We start from the raw sequence: 316 nt of genomic DNA, 5'->3' as shown, positions 1-316 counted from the left end.
AGAATGGTGCACATTCTGGCGTTTAACGCCCAAAATGCTACCCTTTTGGGCGTTAAACGCCCAACCAGGTACCCTAGCTGGCGTTTAAACGCCAGTCTATCTTCTTCACTGGGCATTTTTGAATGCCCAGCTTTTTCTGTATAATTCCTCTGCAGCATGTTCTGAATCTTCAATTCTCTGTATTATTGACTTGAGAAGACACAAATAAAAAATATTTTCGGATTTTTAATAATAAGGAAAAATCAAAATGCAACAAGAATCAAATAACAATGCATGCAAGACACCAAACTTAGCAGTTTGTATACTACTGACACTA

This window comes from Arachis duranensis, chromosome 3 (genome assembly GCF_000817695.3).
Source record: "Arachis duranensis cultivar V14167 chromosome 3, aradu.V14167.gnm2.J7QH, whole genome shotgun sequence".
NCBI lineage: Eukaryota > Viridiplantae > Streptophyta > Magnoliopsida > Fabales > Fabaceae > Arachis > Arachis duranensis.
This window is presented reverse-complemented; position numbering follows the sequence as displayed.